Here is a 22,088-nt window from a genome sequence, read left to right on the forward strand (position 1 = left end):
TATAATCTCTTTCTCTAGATTCTCTCTCTCTCTCTCTCTCTCTCTCTCTCTCTCTCTCTCTCTCTCTCTCTCTCTCTCTCTCTATATATATATATATATATATATATATATATATATATATATATATATATATATATATATACCGTTCCCTCCGTTCCCGTTCCCTCACTTTGGACATTCCCCCCGTTCCAGGGGGTCCCGTTCTCGTTCCCATTCCCCGTTCCTGGTAACTATGAGATATCCCCAAGACGGCCTTCAATATAAGATATGGGGACTTTGAATTCCTAGTTATGTCATTTGGGCTTACAAATGCCCCTGCCAGCTTCAACAGGTTAATGCAGGATATTTTTAGGCCGTATCTTGATAATTTCGTGCTTGTCTTCTTCGATGGCACTTTAGTCTATTCCAAACAGAAGGAAGATCATGAATTCCAACTTCGGATTGTCCTTGAAACAATGAGGTCACATAAGTTGTATGCTAAGATAAAGAAGTGTGCATTCTTCAAACGTCAGATTGAATATCTGGGATTCATAGTATCAGCAGAAGGAATCTCAGTGGACCCAGCCAAGGTCAGAGATGTACTTGAATGGCCAATACCAACATCTGTCAAAGAAATACGCATCTTTCTTGGATTGACAGGATGGTATAGAGTCTTCATAAAAAACTATGCTTTGATTGCAGCACCTCTGACGGACTTACTGAAGAAGCAAACTTCCATTGCATGGTCAACCCCTGAACAAAATAGCTTCGACAGATTGAAGCAAAGTTTGGTATCAGTACCTATTCTAAAACTTCCAGACCTCAATAAAGAGTTTGAGGTAGTAACTGATGCTAGCACACTTGCCCTCTCAAGTGGGGTTTAAAAGCCCGTTACCCTGTTGAGATCAAGGCCTTTTGCCCACTTTTAAGCCAGGGTTTTAGAGACCCTTCCTGTAGGAAAGCCCCACTCAACTTCGTAGAAGGAAACCTTCTAGAAACAATCTCCGAAAGACGGGCCAAGCTATCACAAAGGGGAGCTACGCGTGGAAAGGAGACGGCCAAGTCATAAATCTGCATCCAAGTCGGATAGGCCGCATTCGCGATGCCTCCCAAGGAAACCCAAGGTGCAACCGCAAGAGGATCGTCTCCTAGCATCCACGTGGACATCTCACCCTAAGTCTAGGTTTTCCTTCATCATTTTTATTTGGTATCGTGATAACTCAATCGTGCAAAGGATAATTGTTGGAAATAGGATGCATTTTTTTTGTCTTAAATGCTTTAGAAAAATTAGCTCACGACGGAGGAATTTAGTCATTAATATTTTCAATAAAACAAGAAAAATAAAGGGAGCATAAATGCATTTCTAGTAAATAGCTTTATGCAATGTAATGAATTAAAATTAGATTAATGTCCATTGTTATAGAACGGAATTAAAATAGTAAACCTCGTTTAAAGATGGAAGTATAAACTACATATCGCATTATTAACCCATATCCCCTTCGCAAATTGAATCATCATGGAAAGTGCTAGGAATCCCTAGGAAAGTGCAAGGCATGAAATGATTCTTACGATGCATAACTCTAGGGAATTATCGTTTGTCAACTGCATAAATTATCAAGTAAAAGGTTGCTTGTTTAGTATGATTTTTATTCGCAAGTTATAGGAAGATTAGTTGGAATTAACCTAACCTATGCCTGACCTTAATCGATAAGTTAAGGTTGAAAAATCAATTTACGCGTAGACAACGAGTCATGTGTTTATAAAATGATAACGTAACTATCTTCAAGAGTTAAACAAATTGGCACAAACCTAAACACCTAAAACCCGGAGTACTCGTTTAGAATGAGTTAAATTCCAAGAAATTCACTAGGAATTAATACGTAACCTAATCGTTACGTATTGCTAAAACTGAAACTCCTATACCTTAAATACTTGCCCACATTCACCGAATGTAGGGACAGTGAAACATATTTGGGAGGTGATCTAGGATTTGCTCTAGGACTGACGACATCAGCCTAATGTAATCAGAAACAGATTGTTTCGTGACTCCATTCGATGAGTAAAATAGTCTCATAGTTCGATGCGACACTTGCGCAACAAGTGCGGAGTCGTATGGTCCTGTGATTGGATCACAAGGGAATGGCCAATTCTCACAATAAGGTTGGCAGGTCCTTACGCAAGTTATCTTGCAAGAGGATAAATAATCATCCTAATATAGCATCTTCTTGAGTAAAGAAAATTGTTTGGAAGCTAAAGACCAGCCGATAAACTGAAATAACCTATGAACTTAAGGTTTGACCAAGTCGGGTTAATAGGGTATGCCCTAACCCAAGATATAGGGGATCTTGCCAAGTTGCAAGTCATCCCGGATCGAGTGCTGGATTCATTCCTTAGCAGTTTGCCAACAAAAACGACCAATGGATATGTTTGTGCTTATTACACATTCAAGAGTGGTTTGTTTGACCAATGAACTAAAAGATAAATAGATATCTAATACTTCAGGTTGAAGGCCTGAAGGGAGAGGCAGCTTCAGTTACCCCCGACTGCCTGCCTGACCCTAACCAAGGGGGTTGTTAACCGCACCGGGAAAGTGGACCGAACCTGCCGCGAGAGGTCTCTCCGTTGAGCGCTACTTCGAGCAGGAGGACGCTTGGGTGCAGGGGGGGCTCTGGCCGTAAATCCCTTGCCTTCCGGAACCTGCACAAGAGGCTAAGTGACTCGGAATTGAATCTCGAGGCCCGCATACTAGTCTACGGGCAGAAACTTGGATTGGTAATCCCTGTGGATTGCTGGATAGCCTTTGGGAGGATTGTGGATAAGCCTACGGGCTGGACTTTTTTGTATTTCAAAGATAAATATGATAACCCGTTAATAAGGAGCTTGTTTGATATTATTTCTCTATGTCAAGTGATATGATTACGTGAAAGAACCAGTGCCTAACGGGCTAATTAAAGAAGCTGATTGTTACATGTCCAACTAAATGTGTTAGGTAATTAAATAACTAAAACAACCGGAGGAAAGTGTGGAGGAAGGGCCATAGGTCCATCCTACGGATGGGTGGTCCCGGTTGGCCGAGAACTGTTCTCAAATCACGATGGGCAGCCAGAAGATTGCAACGAACACAAACAATAAGAGTGTTGACCTAGAATTATGATTGATCTCGATTTACGTTGTTTTACGGGAACGGAATGGGACTATGCCTTATGGCAGAGAGGTTGAGCTTTGCATCCCTCTCGTTTCCCATTCTCCTTAAACCAAGTGTAGCGGAAATCCGCTTCCGACCTGGCGTTTCTGCGTAAAGTAGTTCGCTTGGGTCTGACACTAGTTGCCGTTACCAAATGACCAATAAGGAAAACCCTAATTCAGGTCGATCCTAAGTGGGAACGGATGGAATACTTCCGCTACGTGGCAGATGCGGAAAGCCCTAGATCGCAAACCCCGTAACATTCCATGGGAGTGCCGGACAGAGCTTTCTAGACATCCTGTCCGATGGATTGCTAAGATGTGTCATAAAGATACAAGGGGACACGTTATACGCCTTGGGCTTTCTTAGGAGGCATCGCGAATGCAGCCTTTCCGATGTGGATGCAGCTTTACAAATTCCCTTTTTGAAATACCACTGTCCTTTATGAGTCTTCTATTCTTTCCTTTCGTAGAAGCTCTTCGAAGGGATAATTGTGGAGGAGAGGAGAACCTATGAATAGGGTTCAAAATCGGGAAGGTGGTGTTCAAAATCCTCCGCAAATAAGGCCCATTAAAGCCATGGAAAAGGCTTAATGGCCTTTTGAAGACTCACAAGAACGGGAAATAAAAGGTGTAGAACCCTTACGAGGGCTTTTGTATGGGGAAAAGAAAAGTGTCAAAAGACCCTTAACACCCTCTTTTCTTTTTGTAAGGGGGTAAAGAAAAGGGTACAAAAAGGGCCTAAGGGAGCCCTTAGGGGAAATTCAAGGGGGTCGGAAGAAGGGCTTAAGGGTCATGTGAAGACCCTTTTTAAGGTAAAGCTTTCTTTTGCGGGGAAGGGGCTTAAAGACCTCTTAAGGCCCTCCAAGGAGAATTTGGGGGAAAAAGGGCTTATAGAGCCCTAAGGGGAAAATTCCAGAAGCCGCCCGGGGAGGGCGGGGGAGGGGGGGAGGGGGAGGTGGGGGGGGGGGGGGGGGGGGGGGTGTGCGGTGGGGGGCGTTTGTTTTGGGGGGTAACCTTAAAGGCTATAGAAAAGAAGGCCTAAGGGGGCCCTTAGGGGGATTTAAAAACACGGGGAGAAAAAGAGCTTTTAAGGTAAAAGCTTTGGGGGGAAAAAGGGCCTAAGGGTAAAACCTTTTATGGGGGGGAAAGGGGGCTTATGAAGCCCCCTTAGAAGCTTCTAGAGGCTTCAGAGAGTTTCTGTACGTGGGGGGAGGGGGGAGGGGGGAAGGCAAATGACTGCTCCAAGTGCGGTGATGCAATGGACAAGAGGCAGCGTGGCATACGGCTTCAGCGGCGGCACAAAGATCACCTCCTCACCCTCTTGGTAGTCGGGCGGCGGCTCCCTCTGGCTACACGGCAGCCAATGCTTGACTTCTCCCTTACTTATCCTCGGCCGTTTCCTGGCTCTTCCTCTTCACGACCACCCTGACGGCTCAGCAACGACATCTTCAGCCTCTATCTTCACAGCAACAGCAGGCGGTGACCTCCCTTAGCCTGCACACCCCCTTGGTTAAATAGGGGAGGGGATAAGATCCTCCCTTCCCCCACGCGTCGAGCCGCATGATCCATAGTCTAGGCAAGCTCCAACAAGGAGCTTGCCTACACATGCTATTCCCCTCTTCCTCCAACTCGACAGTCGGCTGGAGAAGAGGGGAAATAATTTAAAAAAATTGCCTTAAAGAAATTATCCTTATGGTTATAAAGAGGGTTCATGCATGCTTACTCAGAATGTTACAATGCTTGGCCGAAACATTCTCGACCTTTTTGTTTTTGGCTTTACATCTTTTGAACCTTCTAAAAACATGTTTTCAGCTATCGGTCAAAGAATGTTAAAAGATACTTGTCTTTTTGGCTCTTATACACAAACTATTCAATCATTTAGAAAATGAGTTTTTGCTTGTGTGATGTATGGCTACTGCGGACTTCCACGGGAGAAATCGATCTTAAGATAGATAATTAAGGACAACCTATAGTGCAATACCAAGTAGTCCCATCTCCAATGTACCCCTACCAATTTTGGTTGCCTCTACAAATAAGACATCCTGAACCATAGCTCTTGATTGTTGCTTTCAATTGGTGGCAACCCTTAGGCTAAATGAAATTGTAACAATCCACAATGGCGGTTTTGAAAACTGAGGATTGTGTTCCATCATCCTAATTGCTTTGTATGTCCGAGTCAGGTCACTATAACTACCTAAAACCCACTCATCGAGCTCTATAAACATGGCTCCCACCAAAGAGCTGATCCATTTGTAAGACTCTTCTCAACTTGAAGACAATTGAATCACTCAACATTCCACACTAAAGCAAGGGCATGACCCATCCCCCTTCACTCAAGCAGAGCCAAATCTGTCATTCAAACTTCAATATGGTGATCTCTTGGTCATCTCCACATGTTCCTTCTCAGTATTAGAAATTTGGAAGTGTACTCAACTTATAGGACGCTGATTGCCATCATTGCCCACCAAGAGAGAAATATTTGCCACTCCAAAGCACATGACAACTATGAGATGGAAATCTTGCACACTCCATAACTCTCAAGGTGCTTGCTAGAAAGACTATTACTAGAACTCTCCCACTAGGACTAAGCCCTATTATGATTTCCCACTAGGAGCCAACCTCATGTATGGTGGAGGACAAGAAGGAAGATTAGGGCTAAGAGAAGATTCACACTATGAAACACGGTCCCCAAGCACTCTTCTCCATAAGTACATTCGTGTTCACTGGTGGTGGATGGTTGAGATCACTCTCTCGCCAAATTCAGCATAGAGTGGGGCACGCACAATACAATTGGTGCTGATTAGAGGCTGGATGAGACCAACTCATTTGGCCAACCTCAGCATTGACCTAGATGCCCAAATCACAAGTGGTACCTATCCACTCTCCTCTCCACCATGTGGTGGAGCCCATCCAATTTTCTCTCTATATGGCAGCCTGCAAAGCTGGGAGATTGTGACCCCCAAAGCTTTAACAATGCAGTAAAGCTAGGGAATTAAAGTGGGAGTCCTTTGAACAGACGTGCAGTGAAAGTACAGGTGGATGTGGCTATGGGGTGCTTGACCATTGGTCTTGAATCTCGGTCCATTTATGGAAAACAAAAAAGTGTGTATTGTTAGAAGTGGATGCAGTGATGGAAGTATAGAAAACTACTGTAGTAGACTGTTGAACACAGGAGAGAAGAGAAAGAGCGTCATGAGAACATGTATTTTTGAAACCTCAATTAACATGTGGATTAATTTTTAATCACATGATTAAGTAAATGTTGCACATGTGAGGTGTAACTGGGGTAAAGTAAATTTAAGAGCCCGGGACTCCAAGAAATCACGGGATGTCAAAGGTAAAAGTTGCTATAAGTTATGCCGCATAGGTACTTGGTGGTATCTCGTGCTAGTTGTTGGCCTAGGTCATTCATTTGGCCATAAGTATTAGTTGATGACACTAGAGAAGTGGCATTTAATGGTACCTAACACCAATCTGATAGTCAAAGATGGCACAGAGACACTTAGGAATGGACGTTTCCTAGCCAATTTAATTATTGGCCAGTCAAATTATTTTCCAAGGCACCGAAATAATTATTAGATTAGTTTTCAGTATTTAAAAACTAAAAATTAATATTTAATTATAGATAATGCTGGAAAAACCATTTGGGAAGGTTGCCACTTGTCAAAAATGCCCATACAAGATTGAAAACCATCTTTAGAGGCCAGAGAGAGGCATTTTTAGTATATTCAACCTGCAAGAGAGAGAGGAGATGCTTTTGGTCTAATTTACAGTCATTGGAGAACCTTCTAAGGCAGCCAGGGGCAGGAGAAGACCAATCAACAACAAGTGAGAGCATCTACAAGCTATTGAGACGACAGAGCAACAAAGCAGTAAATGACTGATTTTGTTTAGTTCTTTGCAACTACAAGCCATTGAGACAAGGCAGTAGCAGTAAATGACACATTTTCTTTAGTTCTTCGCGAAGAAAGTCTGAATTTCTCTCTCCTCAGCATTCTCTCTCATCTACGAGCCTTCCTACAGCCTTGCTCTAAAGAATACAGCATCGAGATTACCAGAGGCTGAGAAATTTCAGATTTCTTTATTGTAAACCCTAATCTACAACAGTAGAAATTAGGATTTAGCAGCAGCCTCGAGAAGTGTGCCAAAAATTGGAAGCTCCAAGACTTAGATTCAACAGGACTGAAGCTATTTTTAGCCTATTCAAGTGGAGGACTTAGCAAATCATTAAATTTGGAGCATTTTCTATCTCCATCAAAGCGGGTGAAGGCCAATTGATTGCCCGAATCAAGAGACAAATTAGATTGAAGACTTCCTGGTCATTTTGGACAGCAAGGAGAGTTGGAATACCGAAAGGGATTGGGAGAATCCCATTGTACATCAACTTCTTCTTCAATTAAGTTAAATAAATACTGAAAGGGGCGCCAGCTTTGGGACCAACAGGGTGTCCAATGTCCAAGAGTATATGGTAAAGTGTACATTTCAGTTTTGTGAATTTGTTAATTGTTGTAAAGAGTGTTTAATCAGGTTATTTACCACCCTATCCTAGAGGAGGAAGCCACACAAAGAGAAACACTGCAAAAGAAAAGAACATTGCACAAAGAACTCAGAAACAAAGAGATGATCATCAAATGGAATCCATATACCAAGACATGAGACAATATAGATCTAACGTGAGTCATTAGCTGTGAAGGCACCAACATGAGCTCCCTCTCTCCACCAGAATCTATAGGCAGTAATGCACACAATATATCTGTGGAAGAGAAAGTGACAAGAATATATAGGCCAATTCCATGCCATAAATGATGTCAGGTTGGCCACCAATGTTGGTTGGCCAGCAACAAATGCCTCAAACACCATGAAAATAACAGATATAAAATGCCTAAAATACCTGAGATGTGCCCAGCCCACTCTCACATGCACATACTCACACATGAATTGACATATCTGCTAATACTCTTTCTCAGATCATATGTGATATGGTACAATATAATGATACAATGATAGTCACCCATCATAGTCCATATAACAATAACCACCAGAAGAGAACCTTGGATACCTAGGTAGGGAGTGGCCAACTCACCACCAAGATGCCTCGGAGAGAATCTGAGGTCAATGTCAATCGTACAAGCTCTTGAAAACAAAGAAGAATCATAGTAGTTATCAATATTTACCAACAATGCCTCGGAAATAGCACATGTGACCATCCTATCACCAATGTTGCAACGCATAAATGACCATAAATTTCCCGCCTTTGGCTAGATTACAAAGTATCCCCTCATGTGAGCTTGGACCAGGACACAAGCTCGCTCTCTATTAGACAGCTCATCATGAACTTGGATGTCAATCTCAAATCTAGGATTTGGAAACCTGCCAAATGTCAGTCCATGTGTCAAGGAAACCCCTCTCTGGATCTTATGCACTTGTATACTTGTATAGATGAGGCAAAACTTCCCCACCTCACCACCCTCTTACACTCCCTCTTTGGCACTGGAGAGTTATGACGGATGTCCTGCATCACCTGTACTAGTAACCTAGAAGGGAGGCCCTTGCAACTATGGCCAGGGCCACATGGTAGGAGCCTAAACTTGGACCTGGAGATGAGGAAGAGTCGCTAAGAGAGTTGTCACCCTTCGTCACCATCCATGTGTGCTACTTCCGTTAAGCTGCTAATGTCTTACAATCCTTCCGAAGGTGTCCCTTCTTGCCACAATAATAGCACTGAGACTTATTCTTCTTCTACCATATGTTACCCCTCTTTGAAACTAGAACATCTGGAACACCAAGAGAAAGCATCCTCACCAAAACCTGAATCTCAACACAATAAGTCTCCAACATAATACTCATAGATGAGTAAATAACATATGCATGCTAACCATGAGTAGGAGATGCTGGAGAAGCCATGATGAGAAAGATACAAAGAAGATGAATGAAGGTAATGTGAGAGATGGGAAAGATCGAAGCTCAACTGAGAGTACACAGTTGGCAGTGAAGAGAGTGTGAGAGTGAGGACACGACTCCCAGTGCAATAATCAAAAGAATAATGTGCAAGTACAAAGTACAATCCTTAAACCTTAGGGTTGTCTTGTGTGTTCACACCCAAAAGGTGTAAAACACAATAAGTGCTCGAACTATGTAACATTAGCACATAAAATAAAAAAGAATATAGTAGGGAAAAAAACCTCTCATAAGGAGAATAAAAAGTGTCCCAATGTCCTATCGGAGAGTAAAAAGTGCCCCAATGTCTTACCGAGGATCATCGATACTCCTCTATGAGCGTGGGTGTGAGTCAAACCCAACAAACCCCCTTGGAGTGAAGAGTGATTAGCATACAACGATCATCCACCAAAGGAGATCAAATTTAAAGCATTGCGGAATGCTTCAAATTTGTCACAAGGAAGAGCTTTGGTGAAAATGTCTGCCACATTACTAGTGGTAGGACAATAGACAAGGTTGATATCTCCTGTATGTAGCCTCTCTCTGGCAAAGTGATAGTGGATCTCTATGTGTTTCATACGTGCATGAAATGTCAGGTTCCATGCCACTGCAATGGCACTCTAACTGTTAGTAAACAAAGGAGTAGGCTCCGTGACATATACATCAAGATCAACAAACAAACGTCTCAACCATACACATTTAATTGTGGTAGTGAAAGCTGCCTTGTATTCAGCTTCACAAGATGATGTGGCAACAGTGGATTGTTTCTTGCTGAGTCAAGAGATGCAAGATGAGCCAAGAAAGAAACAATTTCCACTCGTAGAGTGACGTGAATCAAATCACCAGCCCAATCTGAATCACTGTAATCATGTAGTTGCAGTGGTCACCCCTTGGCATAAAGCAATCCAAGAGCCCTAGTCCCCTGCAAGTAACAAAAAACACACTTCACAGCTTGCCAATGTGATATGCGTGGGCTATCCATATATCTGCTTAGGGCTGAAATTGCAAACTGAATATTTGGCATTGTGTGGTCTTGTGCTCTATACTTTTTCTTGCATATTGTGTGTGCTGCTTAGTCTATATCATAAATTAGCATTTGCATTTGGCTTCAAATGTTTGAATGTGAACCAGCCTCCCTAATTAGTGATCTGGATGACATAAAAAACAGTAAGATTATTGAAGATGTTTGATCATTTGTAACTTGGGCAAAATATTTCTACTTGGAATAAAGGGGAATGAAATATTACCTTCAAGTATTTCAGATGCAGCATTCATCATATCCTCACTCGCAACCACGCTTCATTATGCACAACATGACAGACTTAAAACTCTTGGCTGTGGGTATCCAGTCCGATAGTCGCCCCATTCTATTCTTCTACCCTGAACCTTCCCAACCTCCTATCTCTGTTGACAGCCTCTTATCCAAGTTCTTCCCCATCATCCATTCATAGCTAATGATATGAGGAGCAATGGAAGCAAAAGAATCACTACTACAGAATATTGAGAAGAACAAGTAGCTAACGAGAGAAGGCAATGGAATCCCTAAAACAATAGATGAGATGTACCATACAAACCACACAGGTCAATGGCACGTCTAGTGACCAGAAGTATCCCTAGTCTCCTCTTCAAGTGGATGTGATCTGATACAAGAATGGAGGAATGAGTATTTATAGGCCTAAGGACCAGACCATAAACATATGAGCTAGTCCTAAATGAGCCTCCAACTGCTTATAACGGTGCCCAATAACAAGCCTAATAAATGGCCTAACACCCATGAGATGTCCCCCACTAGCAGTATCTCTTAGATCATGGGTGGTCAATACAATAAAATATACAATGACAGGGAACAATAGGCCCTTATGAACCATCACCATGCCCCATACCACAGCAATGATTTGCTAGAAATCTGTACCATTATAGTACATACAACAATGAAAAGTGATGCTGGAAGTATCCAAATGCATCAATGGAGATACTCCAAGACTCTAGCTATGGATCACAACTCCTAGTCCAAAAGACATCTAAAGAAGTACCAAGTCAATGTCAATCATACTCAAACCTTGAACATAGGAGGAGAAAATATGAGAATCTCTATGCTTGTCCCTAGTGCCTTGCAAAAGCATGTCATGACCATGGATTCCCTGCTTTTAGCCAGATCACCAAACTGTCCCCCCATGTGGGAACAAACTAGGAGCAACCTTCCAGCTTTTCTTCTGTTGACCAGCCTAACAAGGTATTTCGCTTGCGAAAAGCGCTTTATGGGCTGAAGCAAGCGCCACGGTCTTCGTACCACATGATGGACGAGTTCTTACGGACGCATGGATACCATTCTACCCCCTATGCTCCAAATCACTACGTGTGCACCACTAGCGCAGGGGCCAACTATATCTTTCTTTATTTTGATGATATACTCGTTACTAGTTCAGATTCTGCGGCTCTTTCAGACATTAAGGGACAGCTCTATGCCACCTTCGAGATGACAAACTTAAGATTGTTGACTTATTTCTTGGAGATGGAGATTGTTAGATCAAGGGAAGTATCTTTTTGTCACAATAGAAGTACGCCCTACAGTTGGTGGAACAATATTGCACTAATCAGACACAGCCAGGCTGACAAACTTAGGATTGTTGACTTATTTCTTGGGGATGGAGATTGTTAGATCCGAGGAAAGTATCTTTCTATCACAATAGAAGTACGCCCTTCAGCTAGTGGAACATTATTGCACTAATCAGACACAGCCAGTGGCTATGCCTCTAGATCCCACTATCCACCTGCATAAGGATACCTTGAGTCCACTTTTTGATGCTCATACCTATCGTTCTGTTGTAGGTAAATTACTTTGGTTGATTCATGCTAGCTTACATTCTCAGTTAGCTTGCTTAGTCAATATTCTAATGCACCTAGAATGTCTCATTCGTTTGCTTGTCTTCGTGTATTAAGATATTTAAGGTGTACCTATAATTTTGGACTACCTTATGGTAATGGTTTATGCTTGTAGGGATACACTAATTCCGATTGGGTGGGAGATCCTAGCAACTGGCAATCTCATGGAGGCTACCTCTACACCTTGGGCACAACACCCATCTCTTGGGCCAGCCATAAGTAGGAGACGGCTGCCGCTTCCACGGCTGAGGCAAAGTATCAAGCTCTCTTCAATGGCACTACGGAGGCCATCTATTTGAGGAACTTGCTGGCTACACTTCAGTTCCCTTACGAGTCACCTACAGTTGTCTATTGTGACAACTAGAGTGCGCTTGCCCTTGCGGAAATCCTATGATCTCCCCTCCAACACGGCACATGGTAATTCACTACCACTTCACCTGAGAGCAGGTTGAGCTAGGCACCATTCGCCTAGAGCTTGTGCTGTCAAGCAATAATTTTGCAGACATTTTGACCAAGGCAGTCAACTCACCGGTTCTACAATATCTACTACTGGGGACTAGCTTGGGTACACCTCTTCCAGTTTAAGAGGGGGCGGTTTCCTTCTCTTGATAGTGACAGTGATGATGTTTGCAGCTTTTTACCTTCAGACATTCATTTACTATGCATTATCTATTATGGACATTTGTAACTTCATCCGCACTATCAAAATGACATGATTGTAAAAGGGCGCTTGGGCAAGTGAACAATTCCCTTGCAAGGACACTGTCCAAGTGGCATCATTATATCCTATTCTACATAAGCATGAATATTTGCATCCTCCTTTGCATTACACCATGCATTGACATTATGTTTATGTAAACATGCATCTATGCGCATTTATCCCTTTTCGGTCACCCTTGGAGTGATCAACTTTGAATCCAGCATGGTAGTCTCCAACAGTAATCTTTTCTTATGCTTACATGCTAGCTTTGCTTGTCTTCCTTGCTTGCCCATCTTGCCTTTCTCTCCACATATTCTCCATATGATTGGCCCACACACACCTCCTTAGGAATCCCTAAGCACTTATCCTAGTAGTGTGTGGGATTATTTGGCTTATTGTATGAAGGTTATGGAGCAATCCATCCTTATATTCCCATACTTTGGGACACAATCACTCAACAGAACAAAATTTGCTTTGAAACCTTCACTTAATGCTAAATCTTTTGAACAAATCACACCAAACGCCCTTAAAAACACAAAAAAAAAAACACACCAAACAAAAGAAATCAAAAAAACACTTAAGAGTCTAACTTGGGGTTTTGGCATGCTCCAGACGTGATGGCGATGTCAGATCTGCCAAATTCTGATCTCAACATTTTATGCAACATATCTAAGTTGATTTACAAGAAGAAAATGTCATGCTCTTAGCTTATGTGATGCTCCCGAGGCTTGGTATTTGATGCCCAGATACTTTGGGGATGTTTGCCTAATGTTTTGAGATGCTTTGGAACTTGGTTTGAGCTTCCATAGCTCGATTTATGCAAGGATTTACTACTGTACATTGTTTGGGCAGCAAGGTTTGATCAGGGATGGCTTATGCATAATGCTCTTTCTTGTCATTCGGGTGTCTTGTTGAATGTATTGATACTTGGTCATCATGGTTTATACCCGGATATGCTATTTGAGAGCTATTGAGCCTTGATTTGGATGGGGACACTTCGTTGTTAGTTGGGATTTATGCTACCTTGGTTGACAGGTTATTTTACCTCCAGTTTGGTTATGCCTACTGGTTTCGGGCTATGTCTTTGGGATATGCAATGAAGTATTGACCTTCGGGGTACAAGATCGAGCTTGTCTTTGGTTCCGGATCTTCATTTGAGCTTAAGCTTGGCTTTGGAATACATTTGATGCTCTGTCTTGGATGTATATATGGTATGTATGTTACCTATGTCTGACCGATCTTGACATGCTTGGCCTATGTCACTACTACATACTACTTATATTATTTGGAGCCGATTGCTACTAGTGCCTTGTCTTGGCTTGCATCTGGCTTCCGGGAACTTACTTGGGATATTTCTTGGCTTGCCAGAGTTGTATTTGGGATACAGTTGATGTCTATGGATGCTCTAATTAGAGGCTACAAAGTCTATATGCTCATGATGTCTTATTTATGTCTGGTCTTGGATCTTTTGTCACTGGTGCCCTCATATGCCCTTCTTGAGCTTCTTGGCTTGATCCATACAGCTTTTGCAATAGTGGGAGCATCGTTGGATGTTTGACAAACATTGAGCAGGTGGTTTATGCTATTGAGCTTTGAGTCTTCAGAGACTGGGATCTTCTTCACTTGGATGTTGCATGGTTGATATGCTGTGGTCCACATACATGTACTTCGGCTGATTTGGGCTTCGCACTCCCTAAGCATACACCTCTTTGTGTCAGGTCTTGCCAATGTTGTCTTCACCTTTCCCTATTACACAGGGGATGTGCCGGCTTACTAACGGATTCGATTGACATGATTGGGTGTTTGCTCAATGTCCATATGACTATCATATGCAAATTTATGCCCACTTGATGCTCGTTATGCTTTGACACTCAGTGGTTGACTTGGTACGTTGATTTTTCCTACAGTTTGCTCTCATTGTACCTGGCTGTAATTTATTACAGCAAGCAGTTATGTATGGATTGATGTGAAATTTTAATGCTGAATCATCCTGATTTTATGTACTTTTGATGGTACTTGGTGGGCAGCATCATTAGCTATCAGTTCGTGGTCATTTTCCCTTGGTTTTGGTGGTATTTTTGATAGTTTACAGCAAAAAACAGCAAGCAGTTTTGAATTGTCTGCACTGTTTTGGACTGCATTATGGGTTCTTATTCCACTGACAGTGCTATCTTCAACATCACTAAGCTTGATGGTACGAATTATGCCTATTGGAAGAGCCAAGTTTGGCAGGTATTGGTGCAGAAATCGCAAATAAAGCCACTAAGGATGCATGGCGAGCAGCCTGAAACTATGACTGATGACGAATGGGATGAGCTTGATGAGTTATGCAAGTCCACCCTCATCTTGTCTCTCACTGAACAAGTGCATTACAATGTGGTTGAGAAAGCACAGAGTGCTTGGCAGTTTTGGGATAAAATTAAGAACCTCTATGACAAGAAAAGTCCAGCAAGTCAAATGTATTGGCTGAAGCAGCTTATGGACCTGTGCATGAAGGAGAATATGACAATTGTGAGAGCAAAGGATCGAGGTACAGCCAGATTCAATAGACAGTGTGAGAGTGAGAGAGACAGAGTTGAAGCACGACACCCAAGAGAATAGACTGAATGAGTGTGATATGAAAGTACAAAGTACAACCCTTAAACCTTAGGGTTGTAGGGGGGTGTTCACACCCCCCACACACTAAGTGCCTAAATATGTGTAACATAAGCACATAAGTACATACGATAATAAGACCATAAGTCTGGGGGAAAAAACCTCTCCTACCGAGAGTAAAAAGTGCCCCAGTGTCCTACTGATCACCGACACTCCCATATGAGCGTAGGCGTAAGTAACGGGTGAGTAAAATACCCAATAAACCCCCCTGGAGTGAAGAGTGATCAAGAGTACAAGAATCATCCGCCACCAAAGGATATCAAATTTAAAGCATCGCGAAATGCTTCAAATTTGTCACGAGGAAGAGCTTTGGTGAAGATGTCTGCCACATTACTGGTGGTAGGACAATAGACAAGGCTGATATCACCTGCATGTAGCCTCTCTTTGACAAAGCGATAGTGAATCTCAATGTGTTTCGTGCGAGCATGAAACACTGGGTTCCGTGCCACTGCAATGGCACTCTGATTGTCAGTGAACAAAGGAGTAGGCTCAGTAACAGATACATCCAAATCAGCTAGCAAGCGTCTAAGCCATACGCATTCAACTGTGGTGGTGAAAGCTGCCTTGTATTCAGCTTCACATGACGATGTGGCAACAGTGGATTGTTTCTTACTAAGCCAAGAAATGCAAGAAGTGCCAAGAAAGACACAATTGCCACTAGTAGAGTGACGTGTATCATAATCACCAGCCCAATCAGAATCACTGTAAGCATGTAAATGCAGTGGTCCCCCCTTGGCATAAAGCAACCCAAGAGAACGAGTACCCTGCAAGTAGCGGAAAACACGCTTGACAGCTTGCCAATGTGACATACGTGGCTGATGCATATACCTGCTCAAGGTTGAAACTGCAAACTGTATTTCCAGCCTAGTATTGCATAGATAGATAAGACATCCAACTGCAAGAGCATATGTATGTATATCAAACAAATCACTGTCATCATGTAATGACAGTTTCAGTCCAGGTTCCATGGGAGTAGTAACTGGCTTGCAATCCTGTAAGCCAAATTTCTCAAGAAGCTGCTCAATATACCGTGACTGTGATAACCCAATACCTCAAGCATTATGTATGAATTGTATGCCCAAGTAGTAATGCAAAACTCCCAAGTCACACATGTCAAAAGTTTGCTGCAAATTTTGTTTGAATGCTGAAATCTGATCAGCATGTGTTCCAGTGAGCAAAAGGTCATCAACATAAAGACATAAAATCAGCATAGATCCCCCTTCTTTACATACGTAAAGGGTAGACTCAGATGAACTGTTTAGAAACCCCTGACCAAGCAAGAAAGCATCTATCTTTTCATACCAAGCTCTACAAGCTTGTTTTAAACCATATAGTGCCTTTTTGAGCTTGCATACCAAATTTTCTGAGCCTTCAACTGTAAAACCAATGGGTTGCTGTACATAAACTTCTCCGGAAGTTCCCCATGCAAAAATGCAGTCTCGATATCTAGCTGATGGACTGTCCAACCATAATGTGCAGCCAAAGCAATCATAGACCTGATGGTCGTCATACCGGAAGTAGGAGCAAATGTCTCCTCATAATCAATGCCCTTTTTCTGTGCATAGCCTTTAGCTACCAGCCGTGCCTTGTATTTATCAATGGATCCATCTGCTTTTCTTTTCAATTTGTAGACCCATTTAGTTCCAATGGCTTTCTTCCCAAATGGCAAGGACATCAAATCCCAAGTTTGATTCTTAGTAATAGAATCTCATTCAGCTTGCATGGCTGCCTTCCAATGCACACTGTGTTGTGCATCCTCATAACATTCAGGCTCTTCATTATCAAAAGTACTTGCTGCCATAATAAACTCCATAGTATGTACTGAATTGTGCAAACGAGTTTGCCTTCTAGTACGACCAGCCATGGGTGCATCCAAAGGACTATCTTGCATAGTCTGCAAATACCATCTAGGTAGCTGTCTAGCATCCTGGCTGTGTGCAAGCTCTTGCTGAATTTCTGTTTCAGCATGATGCTGAATATTCCGATCAGCCAATGGCTGAATTTCTGCACTATCCATAGTAGCAGCTAGCTGAACATTAGGTTCATTTTGTGAACCTCCAACTGAATCACCAAAAGTAATGGGCAGCAACCCTTCAAAAACATCATAGGCAGCCTGATATGTGTCCAAACCAGCCAAGGATAATTCTGATTTTTCATCGAAAACAACATCCCTGCTGACAAAAACCTTCTTAGTAACGGGATCATAGAGTCTGTAGCCTTTGCTCTCATTGCTATATCCCATAAAAATGCACTTAACAGCCTTGTTGTCCAATTTTCTTCTAAGTACCTGTGGAATATGGGCATAGGCAAGACACCCAAAGGTACGAAAGTGACCAACAGAAGGTTTACGGCTGTTCTAAGCCTCAAACGGTGTGATGGTCTTCAAGGCTTTGGTAGGGCATCTGTTCAAAATATGGCAAGCACACATGACTGCTTCCATCCAAAAACTATGAGGCAAGCTCTTTGCCTTCAGCATACATCTAGCCATCTCCATGAGTGACCGTTTTTTCCTCTCTGCTACCCAATTCTGCTGTGGAGTATAAGCTGTAGTATACTAATGTACTATGCCCTTCTGCTGCAAAAAAGAATTCAGCATAGAGGACATGTATTACCCCCCTCGGTCCGAACGGAGAGTCTTAATGTGGCATCCAGATTGGTTTTCAACAAGTGCACTGAAAGCCAAAAATGCATCATACACTTCTGACTTCTTTTTCAAACAATAGACCCAGCAAAAACGTGTGAAGTCATCAATGAATGTCACAAAATAATAACAACCACCCAATGACATGGTCTGCATAGGACCACAAACATCTGAATGCACCAACTGCAATCTCGTAGTTGCCCTGAAAGCAACATCACGAGGAAATGAGAAACGATGCATTTTCCCCAAACTGCATCCCTCGCATAAGTGCTCAGGAGGTCTCTTCAAGAGAGGTAAGCCATCCAGCATCTGAGTACGCTGCAAAAGCATCAAGCTGCCAAAGTTTACATGCCCTAAACGAGAATGCCATAACTCCGCCTGTATCATAGCAGGAGTAAGAGTGGATGTCAAGTATGCTGACTGATCTACAGAAAGAGCATCCAACTCATATAAACCATGACACAAAGATCCTGTCAAGACCAATGTCATGCATTCTTTTTCTCAAACCATGCAACAGTCATCATCAAAAGTGACCTGCATACCACAACGTGCCAAAGAAGAAATAGAAAGCAAATTCTTATTTATTCCAGGGACAAACAAAGCATCCTGCAGGCGGAGAATAGAGCCATCAATGGCTATGAGCTGAATCTCCCCAATACCACGAACAGGGTATGATGCATTATTGGCACACTGTACCGATTTCCCAACGGGAGGTGCACTAACTGAAGCAAACAAATCTCTGCGAGATGTGATATGTCTAGAAGCACCACTGTCAAAGAACCAAGTGTCAGCATCCTCTGTAGAGCTCAGTGCTCTATCGGCCCAAGAGATGTCATAACTGCAAGTGTAAAAACAATAGTCCCTGTCCACAACAAAGGACGCGGACTCACTAGCAGTGGAAGGAGTAGTAGAAACAGGCATTCCTGACTCCTCCTTCTCTTTGGCAATGCGCTTTCTGCACTCAGTGATATAGTGGCCGGGCTTCTTACAATAGTGACATTTTCCTTTCTTTGCTTGCGTCCCCCCTTCTGACTGATTCTACGATGTGCCAGAAGTGCCAGAACTCTGTGGAGCATTTTTCACCTTGCTGTTCTTGCCAATCTGTCTTGCCACAAAAGCCTGCTCAGAGACTATAGCATCCACACCACTATTTTTCCGTGTTTGCTCCTCCTCTAGAAGCAAGCTAACCAGCTGAATAAAAGTGAGTGGGTGCTCAACAATCCTCATGGTGAGGTTCAATGCAGTATGAAAAGACAAGTACGAAGGAGGTAGGGAATTCAAGGTGGTGGATATCAACTGTGCATCCGAAAAATACTCATCTACATTCATGAGCTGCTCCCTCAAGTCCTGAATCTTGTTTAAGTGATCCTACATAGAATCACCTTCATGCATCTTCAGAGTTTTCAACTCTTTCTTTAAGAAAGAGATCCGTGTCTCATTTTTTCCTGCAAACATATGCTCCAAAGTCAACCATACATCTCATGAAGAAGATGCCGAACGGATATAAGGTATGATGGACCGCTGAACTGCCAGAGAAATCAGTGACAAGGCCTGTGCATCACGGGTATCCCAAGCTTTTTGAGCTGCAGTTCTTGGAGGAAGTGGCTGAGGTGGAGCGGGCTTAGGTCCCCGTTGTCCACGTGCGTCATAGGAAGGAGGAGTAGCGGGAGCTACAACTCCCGGCCGAGTTTCCTCTCCACTGACATAATCCCATAAATTCTTGGCCACTAATACATTTTTCATCATAAATGACCAAAGGGAATAGTTGTTTCTGTCCAGTCTGTCCTCCTTGGATACATACGTAAAAACATCACCTCCCTGATTTGCCATGATGACAAATTTCCAAAGACAAAATGAGCAATGTCAAAGCAGTACGAACTGGAAATCTGCAAATTTCCAAAAATTGCAGCAAATACGTTTCTGCAATTAATGTGCAAGGGCGTACTCTGTCAGAAAACTATCTTTTACTGCACGCTTCCCAAGGTGCAAACAGTGCAATGCAACACTGTTATGTCAAAATTCCCAAAATTTTTGCCAAATTTCTGTCAAAAACAGTCTTTTTGTGACTATATCAGCAGTTCGAATGCAACTGTCTACTAAATACACAAAAGCCCCAAAATGTCTGACGATCCAGACCAGAAATTTGCATGAAATTTATCCCTGCACTTGTTCTGTGTTGCCGCGTGTGAACCTCCGCTTCCAGAATTTTATTCTGGGCTGAATTTTTTTTTTTTAATGTTTAAAATTGCACCTGACGTGGAGTCTGGCGGGCTGACCAGTCGCGAGCTGCTGACGCGGGCAGGCGAGCTGCGTGTGGTCAAAAACGGCGGGCAGGACTGTCGAAAACTGCGCTGTCGAACAGCGCGCGAGCTGACGTGACTTTTCACTGGTCGCTGGTCGTCAGGCGGGTGGGATGAGCAGTCGCGAGCAGGCGTTGACTCAGGGCCAGCATAGAAGGCAGCGACGTGGACAGGGCAGGCGACGGGCTGCTGACGTGGACGACTGCAGGCGGACTATCGAACAGTCTCAAGGAGGAGAAAGGCAATGCACAGAGGAACAGCGCCAGGGCGCGTGCAGGTACAGGTGGCGTCTCGGCAGGGCAGTGTTGCGCGCTGACTATTGGAGCTGCAGAACTGGGCAGGTCTGGAGCTGGCGACTCAGGGGCAAAACTGGCGGGGACTGCAGACTGCAGACTGCAGGCAGAAGCTGAGTTCAGAGCTGGGCTCTGATACCAAATGTGAGAGCAGAGGATCGAGGTACAGCCAGATTCAATAGACAGTGTGAGAGTGAGAGAGACAGAGTTGAAGCACGACACCCAAGAGAATAGACTGAATGAGTGTGATATGAAAGTACAAAGTACAACCCTTAAACCTTAGGGTTGTAGGGGGGTGTTCACACCCCCCACACACTAAGTGCCTAAATATGTGTAACATAAGCACATAAGTACATACGATAATAAGACCATAAGTCTGGGGGAAAAAACCTCTCCTACCGAGAGTAAAAAGTGCCCCAGTGTCCTACTGATCACCGACACTCCCATATGAGCGTAGGCGTAAGTAACGGGTGAGTAAAATACCCAACAACAATGTCTCCTCATTTGAGCCAGTTCTATGCTATTCTCAAGAACTTGACTTCGGAAGGTATTACCTTAAATGATGAGGTTACTCCATTGTTTTTGCTTGGGACTCTGAGTCATGGGATGTATTCCGCACTGCCTTATGTGCTCCTGCTACTATTTTGAACTTGCTTGATATAGAGAGTGCTCTTTTGCAAGATAAGATCAATTGTAAGAACTTGGATGCCTCTCGTGCGTCGCATGCTTTGACTATTAGAGGCAGAGATGGTAATGGCAAGAATGGCCGTGGGAATGGCCGTGGCAGATACTCACAGAAGTCTAGGTCTAAGTCGCATGGTAAGTTGCGTAGCAAGTCTTGTGGGAGAAAGGCTAATGTGGCATGTCATCATTGCGACAAAAAGGGTCATATACGCCCACAGTGTCATGATTTGCGCAATGAGAAGCGCAAAGAGAAGGGGAAAGACAAAGTATAGTAAAAGTCCTCTAATCGCAACATTATGCCTGTGAAAGCTAGCGTGAAAATCGAGGAGATAAATGTCATGCAGACTGATGACTTCGATGAGGAGTACATACTTACAGCTAGTTCTTGTGATGCTACGTCGTTGACCGATGTTCACTCTATGTATGCGCAGTGCTACCTTTTGGATTCCGGTGCTTCATTTCATGTTACACCATGCCGTGAGTAGTTCCACTCCTACCGCACTGTCTCTAGTTTAGTTCGCTTGGGTGATAACAGGTCACTTGCTATTGTTGGCATTGGGGATGTACGACTACAGTTCTCTACTGGCAGTACTTTTCTGTTACAGGATGTACGTCATGTACCTGTGCTTACATGCAATCTTATGTCTGCAGGGCAACTTGATGATGCTGGGTTTCATGTTTCATTTGGAAATTCTGCTTAAAAGATCACCCGTGGCAAACTTGTACTTGCTAAAGGTGCCAAAGCTGGCAGCCTCTATCCTCTTGTAGTTGATGGATCCTCTGTTGACCATGTTTTGTCAATGGGTTCCATCCCACATCTATCTCTTTGG

The 22,088-nt window shown here is 43.1% G+C and overlaps 1 protein-coding gene across 4 annotated transcripts in view; it reads right to left on the reverse strand.

Moving 5' to 3' along the window:
• LOC148014706 (uncharacterized) overlaps positions 1-22,088 on the reverse strand; it is a 244,136-nt gene that overhangs the window by 58,656 nt on the left and 163,392 nt on the right. The window lies entirely within an intron of this gene.

Source organism: Lygodium microphyllum, chromosome 25, assembly GCF_053477565.2.
Source record: "Lygodium microphyllum isolate KBCC chromosome 25, Lygodium_microphyllum_v1.1.10, whole genome shotgun sequence".
Classification (NCBI taxonomy): Eukaryota; Viridiplantae; Streptophyta; class Polypodiopsida; order Schizaeales; family Lygodiaceae; genus Lygodium; species Lygodium microphyllum.